This window comes from Sciurus vulgaris (genome assembly GCF_902686455.1).
Source record: "Sciurus vulgaris genome assembly, chromosome: 7".
NCBI lineage: Eukaryota > Metazoa > Chordata > Mammalia > Rodentia > Sciuridae > Sciurus > Sciurus vulgaris.
The window spans coordinates 131,223,135-131,247,105 of NC_136467.1; the positions used below are offsets into that span (position 1 = coordinate 131,223,135).

Genomic DNA, 23,971 nt, shown 5'->3' on the forward strand with positions numbered 1-23,971 from the left:
AGTCTAGAACCTGCCTGCATCCTGACCGACTGGATTCTGCCACCTTGCTGCTTAAGAAATAGACAAAGGGTGGAAAAACAAAAAAGTACTTTATGCAATTTGACCAAGCAGTCAAATTGTTCCCCTCAGTCCCACAGAAGTTGTAACAGCTTGTACAAACAAAGTCATGGTGATTAATGTGTGAAGATTTAGCTATAATGTGTTACCAGGGAACATGTCACAGTTTCAGGTTCTCTGGTAGCAGTAGGAAAATGCCCTCAACCTCCATTCTCAGTATTAATAAACTTTGGAAATTAATGAAATTTGGAGCTTTTAATTCCAAAGAAGATCTGTTTCAACTTTAGTCATTTTCCCAGGCATTAAATAAAATAAGTTTTCTATGACTAATTACATAATTTAAGTACCTCTTGAAAAAGCCCATGAATCTAATGTCTTTCTTCTAATTCAAAGATGTAGAGTAAGTAATTGAAAACTTAATTTGGAAACAGGGAGTAATTGAACGCCACACAAGTGTAATCATGTGAGAGGACACATCAGATAAAATAAGCATTGCTTCTAGGGAGACTATAATCACATCTAGCCAAATGTCAAAGGGCACAGGCCTCCTGCGGAACTGATGCAGCACAAAGGCCTCCATTCAAATCCTAATTCTTGTAATCATGTCAGAAAGATTTCAGACATGTCACTCAGAGTTACAGGAATGAGTTTATTAGAAGAAATTGGAAAAGGATAATGGGATGCTATCAAGGGAAACAGTGGGTTCGCCCAGAGAAGAAAGGGGTGGTTCACCCTCTTGCTCTCCAGTTGTACTGGGGTCCCGGGGAAGTTTCCATAGTCCCACCCAAGTCCACCTTCTGACTTGACTGGCAGCATAGGAACTGCAATGACCTTTCCCAGAGACAGTGTGGTGCTCACTGAGAACATTGGGGCCCTGGATGTGCCTCAATTTCCAGCCCCTTTACTTGATTTATTACCCTTTAAATAGCTCTCAGCAAGCTTCTTTGTGAAGGTCATGGTGTTTGGTTGCCAGGGTGACTGGGTTGTGATAGGTTCTGTGATGAGAGGGTCAGGCCACCTGGAAGGGAGTGGCATAAACATGAAACACTGTTTATTCATAAGGGTGTGACTATGGCTGGGGAAGTTTGACACAGGCATTGTCCACCAGGTTCCTGCCTGTAAGATAAGGCTCCCTGTGGTCTCTGGACCCCTCTATTGTCCTCCCTGCTCTCCATTCATGGCTGAGTTGCCACCTAACTATATTATGTGGTAGCCACCTTCTGAGTAATAAATTTCAATCAACACGCATGAAAAGAGGCTTTGCTAAATGTTAACTGTATCAAAGTTGTATGCTGATTATTTTTAAGAGGAAGTCGGGCATATGGTGATATTACTGAACAAGGATGGAGGACAGGAGAAAGTTTTAGTAAATTTTACCTAGCAATCTATAAAAGAAGTGTGAAAAAGTAAAAATTCATTAAAAATTTCAAGTAAAGTGCTATAGACATCCACAGAATAGTGACAGATTTTCTAGATAAGCATTATGAATATGAGAAACATTTCTAAAATAATTTAAATAAAAAATTCAGAATGAAGTATCTAAATTAGAATTTTGAGTTGTTATAGTCATGGAACTGATGAATATTACACAGATAAAAAGCTTGAAATGATTCCATGGCGAAAGAGAGATGCTTATAATTTGTTCATTGGGTAGTGCAGGAGTCATTCAAAATAGCAATTCAAAACTCAGTAATGTAATAAAAATGGAGTTATGTTTTAAACTTCACATCTGGGCTTCTGCTCATTGAAAATGCAAAGGGGAATTAATTTTAAATCAAAGTTATGGAAACAAGTAAACAAGATTACAGATGTCAGCAAGTATGAGTGAAAGGTGGGTGAATAAAACAAAGCTTCCCCTCACTGTGGCTGTGGGAGTTGGTGATACTGCACCCACGAAAAGTGGGAAAGGGTTCCATGGTGAAGGAGAAAGTGAACACTTAGTTTGTTCACAGCCAGTGGAGATATTTACCAGGGAGAGAGACATCCAAGTGAGGTTACACTAAAATGATTGCTTTTGCTGCAGACCCTAGAATAAAATAGGCCAATGCACAACAACGTATTTTAAATTGGAGTTTTGTCAAATTAGATGTTCAATTTTAGGAAATTTGACTGAGCCACATGGAAATGTTTTCTTTTTAAAGTCCAGAACCAAAATACAAGGCTGAATTCTCTGATTTACTCTTGGAAAGAGGAAAAGCCCAGATGAAGCAGGAAAGAGAAAAGAAAGGTGCTAAGGTCTTGACCTTTTGAGTAAGAAGCAGGGAAAAGGGAAAAAAGATGGATGTGAAAGTAAAGAACTAAAAAGATGCTATTGACTGTCCAAAAAATTTCTCTTTGTGTCTTGCTGTTATAGGACAGACAGGCAAGGATGGTGGGAATGCCAGGTTGAGAATAACTCTATGAAATTGGCGCATTGTGCTGACCCCTGCATGCTTGTTTTTGCCAAAAAGGAATTCACCTGCAGTCCTGCCTGGCCTGCTTTTTTTTTTTTTTTTTTTTTTTTTTTTTTTTTTTTTTTCCCCAAAAAGGAATTCACCTGCAGTCCTGCCTGGCCTAAGTGGACAGGGTATGTCACCTTCCTCAGCAAACTACATGTTATCTGCATAGACATGTTGACAAGAGGCACCAAAGTTATTTTGAAGGGAGAGATGTTTGTAACCCTTTTCACAGACCAGATCCTGAAAGATAAGGATAGGTCTTACTAACCATGGTTAAAAATCCAATTAGAACCAGTCAACATGGCTCAAGGCATCACACAGCTGTCATGATAGCTGTGACTTAAAAATCAGATGTCACCTGCTGTCAGCCAAGTCAACAGGTGGTCCTGGGTGGGACTCTCAGGAAACTTTCCTGGGACCTCATTAAAACTGGAGGGCAAGAGAGGATGTTGTCCCTCTCCTCCCTGAGAGGACCTACTCTCTCCCTTGGGAGTGTTCCTTTTTTCTATCCCTTCAATTAACTCATGGCTGTTACTCTGAGCAACATGTCTGATCTTTTTGACTTGATCACAAGAATCAGGGTTTGAAAGGAATGTTTTAATGTTGCCTCAGTTTCTTGCTGTCACATTGCTATAACAAATTAAAGAAATCAATTAAATAAATGGCAATAAAAAATAGAAATAGCCTCTTCTGTCTAATAGTACTTATTTACTTAGAAATATTTATATGGCATAAACTGTATTCTAGATAAAGTTCTAAATATTTTTAAATGGCATTAGTCTTTATAACACTCTTTAGCATATAATTCACATTTCTAAAGCAATGATAAGAAAAAAATATTGTTTAAGATCACCCAGGTATAATACTCTTTAGCAGGTATTTGAAACAGGTTCTAGGACACTGTCTTGTACCCTCTTCCCAGGTAAGTGGCCTATAACAGAATGTCTCGGGACATACCTCTTTGCAGGTGGAATGAGGGTTGGGGATCATCAAGGCCACATTTATATGAAATTCAATACTATCTCCTAATGAACCTCTTACTCTTGATTCACCAGTTTCATGAAATTTTTTTCCACTGGAAAATTCTTCTCTATACATGTTGGTAGAAATAATTTTATAAGGAAAATACAGTGAGAATGTGGGATTCCAATTGAACAGTGATGGGAAAATATCACCAACTTTCCTAAATATGTGTTTCTTTTGTTTGTTAGTATAGTGGTTAAAGGATAAATCACCCTGCATGTTTGACTTTACTTGTTGCTGAATGGATTTGAATCATCTTGAAAAGCCTTCTGTGTTCTTAATTCAAAACCTATTATGGTGTTGGATTGCATTTACAAATCACTTCAACTTAAAAATGAAGCTCATCATCCATATTGAGCAAATTTTAAAAAAATCAATTTCTCAATAAATAATTTTCTTATTCAGAAGGAACATGGTAGGTGTGCTATTCTACAAGTGAAAACCTTGATATCCCATGACTCAATCCTGGACATTCCTTACATGCTGTATCTTCACAATGAGCAGCTCACCATGGGTTGGGGAAACCAGATCTTCAGCCCTGTCTTTTCTCTTTATTCTGGTCCTGGGCATATGCACAGTGGTCTTCATGGGAAACTCCTCCATTGTCCTTCTCATCTACCTGGATGCCCATCTCCACATCCCCATGTACTTCCTCCTCAGCCAGCTCTCCCTCATGGACCTCATGTTCATCTGCACCACTATCGACAAGATGGCCTTCAACTACTTTTCTGGCAGGAAATCCATCTCTCTGTCAGGCTTTGAGACTAAGATATTCTTCTACATGTCCCTGATGGGAGGTGAATGCTTCCTGTTGGCTTCAAAGGTATATGAACTCTATGTGGCTATTTGCCACCCATTGAGATACCCAGTTCTCATGAACCCAAAGAATCTGTGGCCTCAAGGCTACTGCTTCCTGGGTCCTTGGCTCCCTTTATGGTATAATTTAAGATGCAGTTGTTCTGTCCTTTTCATACTGTGGTTTGTGGGGATTACCCACTTTTTCTGTGACGTCCCAGCCCTGTTCACCCTCACATGCATGGACACCTTGACATTAGAAAGGATAATGTTTTTCTACCATATCATTTTGCTTCTATTCCCTGTAGCAATCATCATTGCTCCCTATGCTTGTGTGAATCTTGCTGTCATTTGCATGGGGTCTCGGGAGGGTCACCACAAAGCTTTTGCCACCTGCTCCTCCCACCTCATGGTGGTCTTCATGTACTATGGAGCAGCCATGTTCACCTACAAGTGGTCCATTTCTGACCAGTCTCCCACCCAGGACAAGATGGCATTGGCCTACTACACCATCCTCACCCCCATACTGAAACCCTTCATCTACAGCCTACACAACAGGGAAGTATCCGAGCATTCATGAAGGTGCTAGGGAAGGGAAAACCTGGGAAGTGAGTTGGCTCTCCTTTCTACACATTCCTTAATATTTAATTTTATGAATTTTACCAATAAAGTTGATTAAAATTTTACACTGAAAAATTTACAATCAACTGCTTAAGATTTAAAATTAAAGAATGTTGTACAGACTTGTTAAATATTTCTCTCTTTTCTTCTTATGGCAAAACTTGATGTACAATTGTAAGTGAATATTTGTAGCAAGAGGAATTGCAGAACTATATGGTTTACTTTCACAAGAACAGCACATGAGAAATATTTGCCCATCATAATACTCACTGTTTGCATTGATTAAACCTATTATGTCTTCTAACAAATTAGCATTTAACAAATAGTATTTTTATATATGCTAACCAAAAAATTCTCATGAGTCCAATTCATACCTTAGGCTGATTGGTTTGTCAAAAAGTAACCAAATTAATATAATAATTATAATATTATTAAAAACTAAGTTTAACCAGATGGAGAGAAAAGCATTATTTTAATGATGATTGACTATACTGAGATTGTCTTGTAATGGACACTCTATTTCTTTAGACTGAAGTAGATTTGTTTCCACTTATTTCCTTCTATTACAAACATTAATTATACACATGGGAGACTGAAATATCAACATGATTCATTAAATTGTAGACTTACTCTCCTTAGATATTCTGATTCTTACTTGAGTCAAACAGACCACGTGCCTGGAAATGTGGTCAATTTTTGTAGAAAAGTACAGATTTTCTGAAGTCCACAATTGAGTGTGAATTGTATGTGTAATGAAAGTATACAGGTATTTTCATGATGTTTGTATTGAATTTAATGCAATTCTGGAGATTTTTGTGTCTTTTAGGAAAAACTATTGTACTTTAATATGAATTTTAACTTTTTTCTTAAAACTGTTATAACATCCACACTGTATTTGTTTCTTTTTTGTATAAAAATAACCACCACCTGGGCACTGTGAAGAACAACCATGTGTCCTATTACAACTTATATTGGTCAGTGCCAATATTAACTAGAACTTCAGGTCAGTGTCTTACAATTTTGAAATCCACATGTTTCCTGAGATTCTAGTTTCATGCAAATTTCAGGCTCATTTTGTCTTTTTAATTTACTGCTGTGCATTCACAACACACTGCTCCCATTTATATGCTGACATATTCATTCATACTGCCAAATGAATACTCATATGAGGAGGTGTGGATTGCAAGGTTAATTTGTGATTGCATGGTCAAATACCCTGAAATACAATGTTTAAGTATCTTGTATATTTTGGAGGCTGTGAGAAAGATGATGACACAAGGAGGTAGGTGGCATACAAAATCTAGAGATGATTTTCAAGAGAAAGGCTATAATGAGATGGTATATTTTATGGATGGAGACTGCCAAAAGCCAGGCATGCTGATAGACACCTGCAGTCTCTGGCATATTGGAGAACTGAAATTTAGAGGTAGGGCACTTTCCTAGCAGTTGTGAAGCCCTAGTATACTCAGTACCAGTTACAAAAAAAGCATTCTTCCATGTCTCATATTGTAATGACAAAGGGATCAGTAAAATGTGAACAAGAAAAAAACAGTAGGAGGAAAAGGAAGGGCAGGAGTAGTATCAAGAGAAGAGGGTGGAGTTTCACTGTGTTCACAAAAGAATAATGAAAGAGGTAATATGTCCAACTTCAGGCCACTTGTGATTGAAGTCCTAGGGGAACAAAATAGATGTTTAAAGCATGTTATTTGAAAATACAGCAATGAATAGATTCAAACCTCTGGGATAATCTGATATTACAAATTGAAATTTGAAAAGCATTCCTATTAAGGAAAATATGAATACATCACCAATGAAAGTAAAAGTAAGAAATACTATTTTTAATCCATTATAATCCTAACAAAATATGTACATTTGTATTTAAAAAATTAAACCTTGATGAAAGACATAAAAGAATAAACAAACAGAAGGTTATTCCAAGTTCATGGATAGATTCAATATTGTCAAGGTATCACTTTTTCACAAATATATTCATAATCTATAGATACGATCACAATCAAAATTCTTGAAAGTTATTTATGTACACTATTGTTAAAATTTATATGAAAGGTAGATGATATATAAAATCCAATAAAATGCACTATTTGTGAAAAATACACAAAGACGTCGACAAAACATGTAATCAACTGATTTAGAGCTGTGTAAATGTAATCAACTGATTTTTTCACAAAGGAACAAATGTAAAATAATAAAAAAAGGTATTCTCTTCAGGAGACCCACATAGTAAAGAAAGAGGATTGAGAGGAGAGAGAAAGGAAGAACAAGGAAATACTGGGGAATGAAATTGTGCATATTCATGTTTGAAGATAGCACCGTGAATCCCACTGATATTATATATGATATATATTTATGAATGATCACACAAAATAATGACAATGCAAGTCTTAGACCAGGAAATGATATCAACAAAATGCTTATCCAGAATTACTGTTATATACAAAATACAAGCAATAACTAAAATTGAAACAATGAGAAACTGAACAGTCTATATACAAAAATGAGTACAATGTAAGACACCTCACCAGAGAACACACAGATGTCAAATAAGCATCTGAACAATGCTCAGCATCATATGACATCAGGGGATTTCAAATAAAGCAGCAATAAAATATCAGTACCAGTTAATTAAATATTGTGGCTTTAGTCTTAAAAATCTTCACACTTGATACAGGCAAATTCACGCTCCAACTGGAACTCTCACTACTGACTGAATGCAAAATAGTACAACCATTTTGGAAGATGATTCAGATATTTCTTAATAAACAAGACATATTAATATCATATAATCCAGTAATGACATTCCATGATATTTTTCCATGTAAATTGAAAATTTATGTTCTCATGAAATGATTCACATAGGTCTTTATAATAGCTTTTTTCCTAATTACCAAATATAAAAGCAAAGAGGATCTTCTTCTGTGGGTGAATGCACAAATAAAAGGTAGACCAGTCATAAGTAAAACATTATTTAGTGCTAAAGAGAAATTCACCATCAATCCATATAAAGACCTTATGGAAACTCAAAAGTCTATCATTTAAGTGAAAGTAATCAATCAGGGAAAAATACCTGCATTCTGTTTGATTCCAAATGTATGATATTCTGAAAAAGGCAAATTTTTGGAGATAGGTTAATTATCTATTCTTGTCTGATGGATCTTAACAAGATTCCTAAGATCTCTAGCTCTGGTCCACCCTATGCAAACATTTCAGGCCCTGCACATGCATGCTGCCATGTGGCACTTATCTACCAATGAGTTGGGATGCCTCAGCTGCCAACTTGGATTATCCCTATCAGTGAGGCTGCCATATTTAGTTTGGGTAGCTTCCATCTGTGACACCTGCAAGAGAATAGAAGCTCATTATCAAGGTACCTACAGGTTAGCCATGACTGTTGCCACCAACAAGGAATGTGACCGCTTACAACCAGGGATAATAGCCAGGACCTGAAAGATCATCACAAAGGCCCTGCAGGCTTGTTTGCTTCTGAGGTATCCCTGCTAGGTGTGCTAATGGCCACCATCTTTCTGCAGAGGCAGGAGAGAGGTTTGCAAAGGGTTGGTAGGTGGAAAAAGGGTGTGAGGGCATCTTGATCCTGGCTTTTATAGCCTGGTATCCACCAGGATTCCAGAGACAACTTGGGAGTGCTTGTTGGGACCCAACATCAGTCTGGGTCCATGATTTCACTGAACACTTAGTCCCACTGGTTTGGCAACCAACAGAGTCCACTGGCTCCCCAATCCCATCTCCCAAACATCCCATAGCCACTAACCAACCCAGTGCCTGCAGCTAAGTGACTGGCAACCACTTTCAATGCCTGGCCCTGATTGGACCAATACAGAACATCTTTGAAGATAGGCACGCAGGTCTGGGACTCAGTCCTCAGGACTCTGATCAGAGAGGTTCCAGATTGGATGTTGAAAGAACCAGGGCAAGAGAGATACAATTCAGAGACTAAATTACAGACCAGGAATTGTGGGGTCCACAAATGAAGGAAGGGGCTAAGACCAGACTTCTGTGTCACATGAGTTGACCCCAAAGGAGAGTCCTGGGGTGCGTTCTTCCAGAGGGACTGTCAATGGCTACACCCTGCCTCTAGGTGTCTTGCTTCCAAGTCGAATGCTACCACCTTAGTAATGGTCATCATCCTGAAGTACAGTTAAAACAGCAAACTCTGGACCACCCCACCTATCAGAAGAAAATGGAGGCAGAGAAGATATTGAACTCTAACAGCAACAATTGTTTAATTTTCCTTCAAGACTCTTTTTTCACCATTTTTTCTTTTGTCTCTTCTAATTTCCCACTCTCACATCCCCACATCTTTGAAATCAAGTACCTTTCATGCATCACACTACTGAAGACTTGGAGGTTTGAATAGTATATTACAGTTTTGTTGTAGATTCTTTTTTAAAATTTTTACAATTTCTAATATTTTTATTATTATTTTTTTTTTTTTTACTCCATCTATTTTTCTCTTATTTATCTGTTTCCTTGGAGTCTCTTTGGCACTTTTCTCCTGCTAACAACCAACTTCTTTTGATTCTGCTGTCACTTTTCCTGTGATCTAGTACCTGCATATTCTCACTTCTTACCTCATTAATGTTATATCCTACACCCCTCCCCCATCCTCTTTGTCCACCATTAGAAATGGTGGACCTTATTGCAAACAAATTTTTTATGCTGTAGATAATAATTTCAAGCACATCATCTCTATTAAATTGGAACAATACTACTAACATCTTAATAGGGGCTATAAGGTTTAAGGCTCCATATTTGTTGCATTAGGTATTGTTAATGTTGATCTCCCCCTTAAAGGTGAGGTATTGGAAACCTGCAGGGACACTATAAATTTATAGGGATGAAACTGAAATATCTTAGATCTGAACTACTAGAGGGGAAGATTCATGACCAACATGAAAAAACAAGGGAAGTAAGTGCCCCAAGCAAACCAAGCTGCTATATGAATAGAATGCATTGACAGCACAGAAGAAGAAATACTAGAAAAGGAGTTCAGAATGTACATAATTTGAATGATTCATGAAGTAAAAAAAATTATGTAAGAGAGAAAATGCAGGCAACAAAAGATCAATAAAGATTTAAAAGAGCAAATACAGGAAGCAAAAGATTATTTCAGAAAAGAATAGAGATTCTGGGATGGGGTTGTGGTTCAGTGGTAGAGCACTCTCCTGTCATGTGAGAGGCACTGGGTTCAACTTTCAGCACCACATATAAATAAAAAAAATAAAGGTCCACCAACAACCAAAAACATTTTCTTAAAAAGAATAGAGATTCTAAAAAAAAAAAATCAACCAGAAATCCTTGAAAGGAAGAAAACTATGAACCAGACTAAAAAACTCAATAAAGACCATCACCAATAGACTAGATCACTTGGAAGACAGAACTCAGATAATGAAGACAAAATATTTAATCATGAAAATAAAATTGACCACATAGAGAAAGCAGAAATAAAACATGAACAGAACCTCCAAGAATTATGGGATAACACGAAAAGACCAAATTTAAGAACTATTGGGATTCAGGAAAGCACGGAGATACAAATCAAAGGAATTAGCAGTCTGTTCAATGAAATAATATCAGAAAATTTCCCAAACCTGACAAATGAAATGGAAAATCAAATATGAAAGACTTTTCAGGACACCAAATGTACAAAATTACAACAGATTCACACCAGGGCACATTATAATGAAAATGTCCAACAAGCAAAATAACGATAGAATATTAAAGGCTGTGAGGGGAAAGCATCCGATTACATATAGCAGGAAACCAATACAGATATAAGCAGATTTCTCAGCCCAGACTCTAAAGTCCAGGAGGACCTGAAACAATATATTCCAAGTTCTGAAAGAAAATAGATGCCAACCAAAAATCTTATATCCAGAAAAAGTAAAATTCAGACGATGACAAAATAAAAACCTTCCATGATAAACAAAAGTTAAAAGAATTAACAAGTAGAAAACCTGCACTACAGAATAGTCTCAGGAAAATATTCCATGGGGAGGAAAAAGAAACCAACAACAATGAAAGTCAGCAAATGGAGGAACTCCACTATAGTAAAAGCCAATCCAAGGAGAAACCAGGTCAAGTTATAAACCAAAAGAAAGCCAAAAAGACTGGGAATACAAATCACATCTCAAAAATAACCCTTAACGTCAATGACCTATACTCATTAATCAAAACACATAGACTGGCAGATTGGATTTAAAAAACAGATCCAACAATATGCTGCCTTCAAGCGACTCATCTCATATGAAAAGAAATCCACACACTGACAGAGAAAGAATGGGAAAAATATATCACTGCACAGGACTCAGTAATAGAGCAGGGGTTTCCTTCCTCATATCAGATAAAGTGGACTGCCAGTCAAAGTTAGTTGAAAGGGAGAAAGAACTATATTTTCTTAAATAAATCAACAAGACACAAAAATTATAAATACTTATGCCCCAAACAATGGATAATCTACATACATCAAACAAACCCTCAAATTTCAGGAATCAAATAAACCACAACACAATAATGCTGAGTGACTTTAACACACCTCTATCACAACTAGATAGAACTTCCAAATAAAACTGAACAAAGATACACACCATACAACTAAATAATACAATCAATAATTTAGACTTAACAGGCAAATATAGAACATTCCATCAATGAGTGAATACTTTTTTTTCTCAGAAGCCCATGGATTCTTCTCTAAAGTAGACCATATGCTATGCCACATGCAAATCAGCAAGTATAAAAAATAGAGAAACTACCTTGCATTGTATCAGATGATAAGGGAATGAAATTAGAAGTCAATGATAAAATAAAATAAAAAACTTTATTTTATCATTGACTTCTAATTCAAATACTCCAACACCAGAAGTATAAACAATATGCTACTGAATGATGTGTTGATAACAAAATACATCAGAGAGGAGATAAAAAAAATCTTAGGGGTAAATGAGAACAATAATACAACATATCAAAATCTCTGGGACACTATGAAAGAAGTACTACGGGGAAAATTCATTACATTTAGATCATTGAATAAAAGAATAAAAAGACAATAAATCAATGACCTATCATTACATCTCAAAGCCACAGAAAAAGAACAGATCAACTCCAAAAGTAGTAGAAGACAGGAAATAATTAAAATTAGAGCTGAAATTAATGAAATTTAAACATACATACTTCAGATAGAGTACCAATCTCCAGAATCTTAAAGAACTCAAAAACTTTACACCAAAATACAAATAACCCAATCAACAAATGGACTAAAGAAATGAGCAGATACTTCACAGAAGATCTACGAGCAATCAAGAGATATATGAAAAAATGGTCAACATCTCTAGTAATAAGAGAAAGGAAAATCAAAAGTACCCTAAGATTCCATCTCATCCCAGTTAGAATGGTGATTATCAAACTACAGGCAACAATAGGTGTTGGCGAGGATGTGGGGAAAAGGTACACTCATACATTGCTGGTGGGGTTGCAAATTAGTGCAGCCACTCTGGAAAGCAGTGTGGAGATTCCTTAGAAAACTTGGAATGGACCTACCATTTGACCCAGGTACCCCACTCCTTGGCCTATACCCAAAGGATTTAAAGTCAGCATACTGCAGTGATGCAGTCACATCAATGTTTGTAGCTGCTCAATTCACAATAGCAACATTGTGGAACCAACATAGACACCCTTCAATTGACAAATGGATAAATAAACTGTGGTATATGCACAGTGGAATATTACTCAGCCATAAAGAAGAACAAAATTATGGCATTTGCATGCAAATGGATGAAGTTGAAGAATATTATGCTAGAGGATCCAAGATGGCGGGCTAGAGTGTAACTGCATGGCCGGTCACTCCAGAACCCATGAATCAAAAAGGGGAGGCATTAAGAGACTCAGACCAACATAGAGCCGCGGGGTGAGTCTCTCACTCTGGGTGAAGCTCAGCCCGGGGGGAGGCAAGCCCAGACAGGGGCAGGTTCTTGAAGCGGGGGAGGGTAGCTAGAGTCTTCCCCAGTAGCCCTGCTTTCTCCAGCAGCAGGCACGATCCATAGCCAGCTACTAGGAGGAGGCCCGCCCAGTGAGAGCTTTTCCACACAGAACCAATCCCAAGCCCCGACCCAGCAGTGGGCCCCGGCCCACAGGCAGCTTCTGGGACCAGGGCAGGGCAGCCAGATATTTCCCCAAGCAGCCCTGCTCCTTCTGGTGGCAGGCTCCTTCCACAGCCAGTGTCTTGGAGATGGCCCACCCAGTGAGAGCTTTTCTGCACAGAGCCAACCCCAAGCCCTGAACCCAACAGAGGACCCTGGACCACAGGCAGCTTCTGGGACCGAGGCAGGACAGGGAGAGGCTTTCTGCTAGCAGACTGGCTCCCTCAGGCGGGGACAGGCCCAGTCTATAGCCAGCTTCTAGGAGCAGGACTGCCCAGTGAGAGGATTTCCACGTAGAACCAGCCCCAGCCCTGGACCCAGTAGTGGGCTAGGGACAGCTTTCTTCAGAAGCACTGCATTATCAAGTTCCTTCAAGAATTCACACTACTGAAGGCTGGGATGTGATATACTGGAAATCTACAGGGACACTATAAGCCAATAGAGGAAATCTGCAATATCTCAGAGTCCCACTGATATCTGACCAATATGGGAAAACAAGGGAAGAAAATGTCCCAAAAAAACCTAGATACTATGTCAATAAAACCCAATGACAGCACAGCAGAAGAAACGTCAGAAAAGGAGTTCATAATGTATATAATTAAAACAATAAGGGAAGTAAATGAGGAGTTGAAAGAGCAAATGCAGGCATTAAGTGATCGCAGCAATCAACAGTTAAAAGACCAAATATGGGAAGCAAGAGATCATTTCAATAAAGAGTTATAGATAATGAAAAAAAAAAAAAAAAAAAAAAACAGAAATCCTTGAAATGAAGGAAACAATAAACCAAGTTAAAAACTCCATAGAAAGCATAAACAATAGGATAGAACACCTGGGAGACAACCTCAGATATTGAAGAAAAATATTTAATCTTGACAACAAAGTTGACCAAACAGAAAAGATGGTAAGAAATCTTGAACAGAAAATACAAGAATTATGGGATATCATGAAAAGGCCAAATTTAAGGATTATTGGGATTGAGGAAGGCGTAGAGAAACAAACCAAAGGAATGAACAATCTATTCAAAGAAATAATATCAGAACACTTCCCAAATTTGAAGAATGAAATGGAAAACCAGGTACAAGAGGCTTATAGGACACCAAATACACAAAATTACAAGACCCACACCAAGGCACATTATTATGAAAATACCTAACATACAAAATAAAGACAGAATTTTAAAGGATGTGAGAGAAAAGGATCAAATTACATTCAGGGGAAACCAATAAGAATATCAGCAGATTTATCAAACCAGACACTAAGCTAGAGGGGCCTGGAACAACATTTACCAGGCCCTAAAAGAAAACAGATGCGAACCAAGAATCTTATATACAACAAAACTTAGTTTCAGATTTGACGATGAAATAAGATCCTTCCATGATAAACAAAAGCTAAAGGAATTTACAAAAAGAAAGCCGGCATTACAGAACATTCTCAGCAAAATATTCCATGAGGAAGAGATGAAAAACAATGATGCAAATCAGCAATGGGAGGAATTAGCCTAAAGGAATAGCCAAATAAAGGAGAAACCAAATCATGTCAAAAAACAAAAATGAGTCAAATGACTGGGAATACAAATCATATCACAATAATAACCCTGAATGTTAATGGCCTGAACTCATCAATCAAAAGACATAGACTGGCAGATTGGATTAAAAAGAAAAATCTAACAATATGCTGCCTGCAAGAGACTCATCTCATAGAAAGAGATACCTATAGACTAAAGGTGAAAGGATGGGAAAAAACATACCATGCACACAGACACAGCAAAAAAGCTGGAGTATCCATCCTCATATCAGATAATGTGGACTTCAAGCCAAAACTAGTCAGAAGGGATAAAGAAGGACATTACATACTGCTTAAGGGAAGCATAAATCAGCAAGACATAACAATCATAAATATCTATGCCCCGAACATTGGCTCATCCATGTATGTCAAACAAATCCTTCTCCATTCCCAAAATCAAATAGACCACAAGACAATAATATTAGGCGATTTTCACACACTTCTCTCGTCACTGGACAGATCTTCCAAACAAAAATTGAATAAAGAAACCATAGATCTCGATAACACAATCAACAATTTAGACTTAACTGACACATATAGAATATATCATCCAACAACGAACGAACACACTTTCTTCTCAGCAGCACATGGATCCTTCTCTAAAATAGAACATATTTTATGAAACAAAGCTACTGTTAGCATATACCAGAATAGAGATACTACCTTGCATTCTATAGATCATAATGGATTGAAATTAGAAATAAATGAAAGAAAAAAAACCATAAACTTCTCCAATACCTAGAGATTAAATAATACACTCTTATATGATGAATGGATAACAGAAGACATCAGTAGGGAAATAAAATATTCTTAGAAGTAAATGAGAACAAAGACACATCATATCAAAATCTCTGGGACACTATGAAAGCAGAACTTAGAGGAAGATTTATTTCATGGGGCACTTTCAACAAAAGAAGTAAAAATCAACAAATAAACGACTTAACACTACAGCTCAAAGCCCTAGAAAAAGAAGAGCAGACCAACACCAAAAGTAGTAGAAGACAGGAAATAGTTAAAATCAGAGCTGAAATCAATGAAATTGAAACAAAAGAAACAATCAGAAAAATTAACAAAATAAATAGTTGGTTCTTTGAAAAAATAAACAGAATTGATAAACCCTTAGCCACACTGACAAAGAGAAAGAAGGAGAAAACTCAAATTACTAAAATTTGGAATAAACAAGGAAATATCACAACAGACACGAGTGAAATAAAAAGCATAATTAGAAGCTATTTTGAAATCTATATTGCAACAAAACAGAAAACCTCGAAGATATGGACAAGATTCTAGAGACATATGAATTCCCTAAACTGAACCAGGAGGACATACACAACTTAAAGAAATCAATTTCAAGCAATGAAATAGAAGAGGTCATCAAAAGCCTACCAACAAAGAAAATCTGGGACCAGATGGGTTCTCAGCCGAGTTCTTCAAAACCTTTAAAGAAGAGCTCATTCCAATACTCCTCAAAGTATTCCATGAAATAGAAGAGGAGGGAACCCTCCCAAACTCATTCTATGAAGCCAATATCACCCTGATTCCTAAACCAGACAGAGACACATGTAGGAAAGAAAATTTCAGGCCAATATCCTTAAGGAACATGGATGCAAAAATTCTCAGCAAAATTTTAGCAAACTGCATACAAAAATGTATTTAAAGATAGTGCACTACCATCAAGTGGGTTTTATCCCAGGGATGCAAGTTTGGTTCAACATATGGAAATCGATAAATGTCATTCACCATGTCAACAGACTTAAAGTTAAGAATCACATGATTATATCGATAGATGCAGAAAAGCATTTTATAAAACACAGCATCCCTTCATGCTCAAAACACTAGAAAAAATAGGGATAGTGGGAACATTCCTTAAAATTGTAAAGTCCATCTACACTAAGCAAATGGCCAATATCATTCTAAATGGTGAAAAACAGAACGCATTCCCCCTAAAAACTGGAACAAGGCAGGGATCCCCTCTTTCACCACTTCTATTCAATATCGTCCCTGAAACTCTAGCTAGAGCGATTAGACAAACCAAAGAAATTAAATGGATACAAATAGGAAAAGAAGACCTCAAACTATCCCTGTTCACTGATGACATGATTGTATATTTAGAGGAACCAGGAAATTCCACCAGAAAAGTTTTAGAACTCATAGGTAAATTCAGTAAAGTAGCAGGTTACAAGAACAATGCTCATAAATCCAATGCATTTGTGTGTGTGTGTGTGTGTGTGTGTGTGTGTGTGTGTGTGAATCCAATGCATTTTTATACATAAGTGATGACTCTTCGGAAAGAGAAGTTGGGAAAACTACCCCATTCACAATAGCCTCAAAAAAAAAAAAAATACTTGGGAATCAATCTCACAAAAGAGGTGAAAGACCTCTACAATGAGAACTACAGAACACTTAAGAAAGAAATTAAAGAAAACCTTAGAAGATGGAAAGATCTCCCATGTTCTTGGATAGGCAGAATTAATATTGTCAAAATGGCCATACTACCAAAAGTGCTATACAGATTCAATGCAATTCCAATTAAAATCCCAATGATGTACCTTACAGAAATAGAGCAAGCAATTATGAAATTCATCTGGAAGAATAAGAAACCCAGAATAGCTAAAGCAATCCTTTGCAGAAAGAGCGAAGCAGGGGGTATCGCAATACCAATCTTCAACTCTACTACAAAGCAATAGTAATAAAAATGGCATAGTATTGGTACCAAAAACGACAGGTAGATCAATGGTACAGAATAGAGGAAATGGACACAAACCCAAATAAATACAATTTTCTCATACTTGACAAAGGTGTCAAAAATATGCAATGGAGAAAAGATAGTCTCTTCAACAAATGGTGCTGGGAAAACTGGAAATCCATATGCAACAGAATGAAATTAAACCCCTATCTCTCACCCTGCACAAAACTCAACTCACAATGGATCAAGGACCTAGGAATCAGAGCAGAAATCATTCATCTTATAGAAGAAAAATTAGATCCAAATCTTCAACATGTCGGCTTAGGACCAGACTTCCTCAACAGGACTCCCATAGCACAAGAAATAAAAGCAAGAATCAACAACTGGGATAGATTCAAACTAAAAAGCTTTCTCTCAGCAAATGAAACTATCAATAATGTAAAGATAGAGCCTACAGAGTGGGAGAAATTCTTTGCCACTCATACTTCATATAGAGCACTAATATCCAGAATATATAAAGAACTCAAAAATCTCTACACCAAGAATACAAATAATCCAATCAACAAATGGGCTAAGGAAATGGACACTTCACAGAAGAAGATCTACAAGAAATCAACAGATATATGAAAAAATGTTCAACAACTCTAGTAATAAGAGAAATGAAGATCAAAACTACCCTAAGATTCCATCTCACCCCGTTAGAATAGCTATTATCAAGAACACAAGCAATAATAGGTGTTGGAGAGGATGTGGGGAAAAAGGTACACTCATAAGTTGCTGGTGGGGTTGCAAATTAGTGCAGCCACTCTGTAAAGGAGTATGGAGATTCCTCAGAAACCTTCGAATGGAACTACCATTTGACTCAGCTATCCCACTCCTTGGCCTATACCCAAAGGACTTAAAATCAGCATACTACAGAGATACAGCCACATCAATATTCATTGGTGCTCAATTCACAAAAGCCATATTGTGGAACCAACCTAGATGCCCTTCAGATGATGAAAGGATAAAGAAACTGTGGCATATATATATACAATGGAATATTACTCAGCTATAGAGAATGATAAAATCATGGCATTTGCAGGCAAATGGATGAAATTGGAGAATATCATGCTAAGTGAGATAAGCCAATCTCAAAAATCCAAAGGACGAATGATCTCGCTGATAAGTGGACGATGACACATAATGGGGGGTGGGAGGTGTTCGTGTTACGGTTATGGTTAGGGTTAAGGAGGGTGGCAAGAATGGAAGAAGGAAGGACTGTATAGAGATAAAAGAGGTGTGGGAGGGGTGGGGAGGAAGGGAAAAAATAACAGAATGAATCGAACATTACCCTATGTAAATTTTTGATTCCACAAATGGTATGCCTTTACTCCATGTACAAACAAATACATGTATCCCATTTGTTTACAATAAAAAAGTATATTATGCTAAGTGAATCACAATTATTTAAAAAAATGAAATAAATACAATTTGAAATGGCTTCTTTTTAAAATTTATTTATTTTGCTTCATTGTAACAAATGGGGTACAACTTGTTTCTCTGGTAGTACATGAAGTAGAGTTGCACCCTTTGTGTAATCATACATGTATACAAGGTAATGATGTTTGTCTCATTCTGTTATTTTTCCTTCCCTCCAACCCTCCCACCCCTCTGTTTCCTCTATACAATCCATCCTTCCTCCATTTTTGCCTCCCTGCCACCCCCCATTATGTATCATCATCCGATTATCAGAGATATCATTCCACCTTTGGTTTTTGGGAATTGGCTTATCTCACTTAGCATGATAATCTCCAACTTCATCCATTTGCCTGCAAATGCCATAATTATATTCTTCTTCATGGCTGAATAATATTCCATTACTTCATGTGAGCAGCTGGGAACTGAGAATGTAGCTTTGTGGGCACCCTTGTTCAGAGGCCACACAACTGAACAGAGACATCAGAAGTCACACAAGAGCTAAGTAGCACATTTTCCTGTGAGGAGTCGTGCCTGGCAGTGCTCAATGTGGATGAAGGGGTAGCCATCAAGTTCCAAGAGATCTTAGAGTAGTCACTTAGTACATAACGTCACATACCGGCTAGAAGAAGGAAACCTCCAGGAGGATGCTGACCCCTTCTCTATAGGGCATAGCAGTTTTACTGACATGTATTGCCCCTGCCAAATAAATTACCCATTTAAAGTGTAAATTCAGTGTTCTTAGTATATTCCTAGAGTGTAGCAATAATTGAAATGGTTTTACATCTTTATTACCCCCAATCCTTCATTATTCCCAGTCAACCTCCATCCTACACCACCATTTTAAACAAACACTGATCCACTTCTCATCTCCACAGATTTGAATACTCCAGATCCCTCTTACAAACAAGATTATTAGTATTACAGGGCAAGTCTATTTTACTTAGCTTTTTCTCAAGATCCAACAGTGTTGCAGGTGTCAAAACTTCAGTTATCATATTATCCTACTGTATGGATACAATATGCTTTGTTTATTGTTCCATCTATTAATGTACCTTTGCTCTGGGCTCATTATCTATTGTTATGAAAATGTGTACAGATTTTTGTGTAAAAAATGTGTTTTCATTTACTTTTTGTGTATAAGTAGGAGCAGAATTAGGAAGTCCTATGGTAACTCTATGTCTAACTCTTTGAAAAATTACCAGATTACTTTTCAAGTCATACTATCTTTCACATGGTCTAATATAAAATAGTACTTTACATACCAACCAGTAGTGTATGGTGATGTAATTGTTCCATATTCTCACAAACACTTGGTATTACTCCTATTCTGAATAAAGTAATTCTGATGTGTGTTGGCATCCATTTGTAGTGTTTAATTTTTATGTCCCTGAAAATTAATGATGTGGTGAATGCCATGTATGTACTTATCAATCAGTTGTATATATTTTACAAGGCAATGTATACTAGGTAATTTGTTAATTTTTAAATCAGGTTATGTATCTTTTCCTTATTAAGGTTTAAATGTTCTTTATAGTCAGATATTAGATTATAATAACACAAGAGTTACAATAATTTTCCCTATACAGTAGACACTTTTTCATATTTTTATGATGTTCTAAACACAAAAGCTTTATTTTTTATTGTTTTAAATTTTGATGAATTTGTTTTATTCCCCTACATCATTATTTTTTTCTTTTATTTATCTATTTACTTATTTATTTAATATTGCTTAAGCTTATATCAAAAACTTATTTCCAAATTCAAAGAAATAAGTATTTCTTTATATTTTCTCCTTATGTCTTTATAGTTTAAGCTTTCTGTCTCATAAAGTTGATCCACTTGAGCTATTTTTATGTACGGTATGTGATATAGATGCAAATTTACTCTTTTCCATGTGAATAACCAGTAATCTCAGTGCAAAAACACACAATTTACTTCTGTAAATACATTTATTAAAAATCACTTATATCACTGGTCATGGTGGTTCACACATGTATTCCCATCGGCTCAGGAGGCTGAAGCAGGAAAATTGCAAGTTCAAGGCCAGCCTCAGCAACTTAGCAATATCCTATCTCAAAAAATATAAAAAAGAGCCTGGAGATGTGACTCAGTTGTTAAGCATCCCTAGGTTCAATCCCCAGTACAAGAAATAAAAAAAATCACACACACACACACACACACACACACACACACACACACACATATATATACAAACATACATACATGTAAGAGTTTATCATTATATCTAATTGATCTTTATGATTATTTTTACACTAGAACCACAGAATCATAAGGACTGTATGTTTGTAGTGTTTTAAAATTGTTGTGTGAGCACTATGAATTTGTTAAGCTTTTGTTCAGAATTGATTTTGCTACTTGAATCTTGCACAAACTATGCTAAACTTGTCAATTTCTGCAAAACAATCAGATGGAAATGTGTTGTTTGTATAGTTTAATATGAGACATTTTCCACTTGATAATGTCATACATTCTACAAACAGTGTATCTTTCCATTTCATTGGTTATTCCTTAATTCCTCTAAAAAGATTCCTTTGTTCAGAGTATAAATTTGCATGTCTTTGTTAACATTTTTCTGAACATTCTATTATTTTTAAAATAATATTAGTAAAATTTGTTTCTATGTTAGGAATTGAATCCAGGGCCTCACCCATGCTATAAACTACCACTGAGCTATACTCCCCAGTCCTGAAGTTATTTTTGTAATTTCTTAACTCATTCATTTCTAGAACATATACATATACTTGAGTTTTGTATATTCTATTTTGTATTTTCTATTCTTAAAATTTACCAAACTCATTAACTAGTTGTAATATATCTGAGTAGTTGAGAAGTTCAATGTGTTCTCTTCTTATTTGATTCCATTGATGCCACTTATTTAATAATAATATTGTACTGGCAGTGCTATTGAACCAATTATAACATGCCTGAACCCAGGCACACATGGATAATTCCAACATTTTAGAAGAAATGGGAATAATTTCTTCCTCTTTTATTGTTTGTTATATTTAGTTATACATGAAAGCAGAATGCATTTTGATTTTTTGTACACAAATGGAGTATGACTTTTCATTTTTCTGGTTGTTCATACTATAGAGTCATACCATTCATGTAATCATACATGTACATAGGGTAATGATGTCTGTCTCATTTCACAATCTTTCCTTCTCTATTCTCCCACTCCTCCCCTCATTTCCCTCTACACAATCCAAAATTCCTCTATTCTTTGCTTACCCCTTCACCCCCATTATATATCAGCATTCACTTATCATAGAAAATGTTTGGTCCTTGGTTTGTTGGGATTGGTTTATTTTACTTAGCATGCTATTCCCCAACTCCATCCATTTGTCTGCAAATGCCATAATTTTATTCTTCTTTATGGCTGAATAATATTCCACTGTATTTATATATATAACAGTTTCTCTATCCGTTCATCTATTGAAGGGCATGTAGATTAGTTCCACAATCTAGCTATTGTGAATTCAGCTGCTATAAATGTTGATGTGGCTGTGTAAATAAAATATGTTGAGTTTAAGTCCTTCTGGTGTAGGTCAAGGAGTGGGATAGCTGGGTCAAAAGGTGGATCCATTCCAAGTTTTCTGAGGAACTTCCATACTGCTTTCCAGAGTGGCTGCCCCAATCTGCAGTCCCACCAGGAATGTATGAGTGTACCTTTTCCCCCACATCCTCACCAATTCTATTAACACATACTAGAGACTGTAATCATTAAGGTGAAAAGTTTTAAAAGGTAAGAGAAATATGCAAAGAAAAAATTCACAAGAGAAATTACAGAGTACTTGGGAAGGAAAATGAAATACAACATGATACCAACTGACTTCCTGTCATTTTGATTGATACTGTGTTGACTATGTAGATCCAGTTGGAAAATACGCATATCTTAAAACACTGAATCTTCCTATTCATGAATGCTTATGGATTCTCCATTTACTTAGTTTTTCTTAGATTTTTTTCATTGAAAATTTAAATAGGTGTCATAATTCTTTTGTTAAATTCATACCTACATATTTTTGGAGATATTGTTAATGAAATTATGTTTCTAATTTAAAATTTTAATTTTCATTACTGACATATCAGAAGACAACTGACATTTTTATATTAATCTTGAATCCTGAAACTTTCTATAATTTCTCATTATAAGTCATTTATCCAAGAGTTTTTGTTGTTGTTGTTGTTGTTGTTGTTTTATGATCTTTTGAGAATTTATGCATTGGAAATTGTTCAGCTGTGAAAATTGAGGTTTCTTCTTCTATTTTTAATTTGTTCTAATTAGACATACATGACAGTAGAATGCATTCTGCAACATTAAACAAAAATGGAGTATAACTTCAAAAATTTCATTTTCTTTCTTTCCTCACATACATATCATTTCTTTACTTATTACATTTTCTAAAACTTTTGGTATCATGTATGGAAATGGTGAAAGTGGACATTATTTCCTTTACCTTAGTCTTAGACAGAAAATCTTTTTAATCTTTTATTAACTTTAATTATGTTTTTTTTGTATATGACAGCAATTACATTTTATTTCTAGAGTTTGAGAGTTTTTTAAATCATGAATGCTTTTATATTTTGTCATATGTTTTCCTGCTTTTGCTACATGATCTTATAATTTTAGCCTGTTTATGTTTGGACTGATTAATTTATATTGAAATATCAAACTGGTCTTGAATGCCTTTAATAAATCATCCCATTGGGTTGTGTACTGTTAAATGAGTCAGCTTTCCCTTACTGTAACAAAATATTTGAGATAATCAAATATAAAGAGAAAAGACTTGATTTACCCACAGATTCTGAGGTCTCAGTCAATTCTCTGCTACTCCCATTGCATTACTGCCTTAAATGGAGCAGCACATCATGGTAGGACCATGTGATATAACCCATTAACTGCATGGCCCATACTAAAGAGAGATACAGAAAGAGACCAAGATGTTGCCATTCTCTGCAAAGGAACAACACCAATCCTTCCACCTAGGTTCCACCTCTTAAATTTTCTACCATCTTCTAATAGTACATAGCTATGGAAAATTCTTTTATTAATGGACATTTCTGGAGCCATTTCAGAGCATGTACAATTATTATTACACATTTACATTTTGAATTTGCTAAAATGTTAA

At 36.1% G+C, this 23,971-nt stretch overlaps 1 protein-coding gene and 1 pseudogene across 2 annotated transcripts in view; one reads left to right on the forward strand and one right to left on the reverse strand.

Moving 5' to 3' along the window:
- LOC306665789 (uncharacterized protein) overlaps positions 1 to 23,971 on the reverse strand; it is a gene marked incomplete at its 5' end in the record, with an annotated part of 729,076 nt that overhangs the window by 336,420 nt on the left and 368,685 nt on the right. The window lies entirely within an intron of this gene.
- On the forward strand, positions 4,015 to 4,925 carry LOC306666991 (olfactory receptor 2M2-like; annotated as a pseudogene). The gene has a single exon. The product of its transcript is annotated as an olfactory receptor 2M2-like (transcript).